Here is a 906-nt window from a genome sequence, read left to right on the forward strand (position 1 = left end):
AGCCCCGCGCGCGGATTGGCTCAGCCCGGAGGGCCCCCCCCAGTGGCGGCAGCCAATCAGAGGCGAGGCGGCGGCCCCGCGGGGCATTGTGGGAGCGGTAGTCCGCTGTGGCCTCAGAGGGCGGTGGGTGCTGGTGGTGCTGCTGCCAGCCCGTGCAGGGCCCGGCCGCTGCTGAATTCAGGCCAGAGCCGGTGCCTGATGGGTGCGTGAGCGTTCAAATCCCCCCTGGGACGTGAATAGGTTGTCAGTAAGGGTGAGGAGAAGCGTTTCTAAAAAAACCAAAAGGCGTTGCAAATGGGGAGGCTTCCCGGCCTGCTGTGGCCGTGACATGCAGAGGCCAAAAAATGTCACATTTTTTAGGGAAGTGTGGTATCTTCTAATTGGGTAACTGATAAATAAACCTACATACAAGTTAATGGGTTGATCAGATGAAATGTATTACCTCTCTTAAACTAGAAGAGGGCAGATTTAGACTAGATAAGAGGAAGAAATTTTTTACAATAACGGTGATGAAATGCTGGAACAGGTTGCCCAGAGAGGTGGTGAATGCCCCATCCCTGGAAACGTTCAAGGTCATGTTGGACGGGGCTCTGAGCAACCTGATCCAGCTGAAGATGTCTCTGCTCACTGCAGGGGGGTTGGACTAAATGACCTTTAAACGTCCCTTCTAATTCAAACCAGGCTATGATTCTATGATACCTCACTGCATTTGTTTCTAATTTCCTTGAAGCGCTGCAGAAAGAGCAAAACCTGTCCGAACCGTGCCAAGCGAGCACTAAGTAAATGCTGTGAGACACAAGGATGACACAAGGACGCCACAGGCAATGGTCAGGGGAAGAGCAACTCCACTGTAATGGTCAGCCTGATAAACAGCAGTCCTGACCTCCCACTGCTTTATTGGAGCTA

The sequence above is a fragment of the Athene cunicularia genome (genome assembly GCF_003259725.1).
Source record: "Athene cunicularia isolate RWA chromosome 4 unlocalized genomic scaffold, athCun1 chr4_part1, whole genome shotgun sequence".
Lineage (NCBI taxonomy): Eukaryota > Metazoa > Chordata > Aves > Strigiformes > Strigidae > Athene > Athene cunicularia.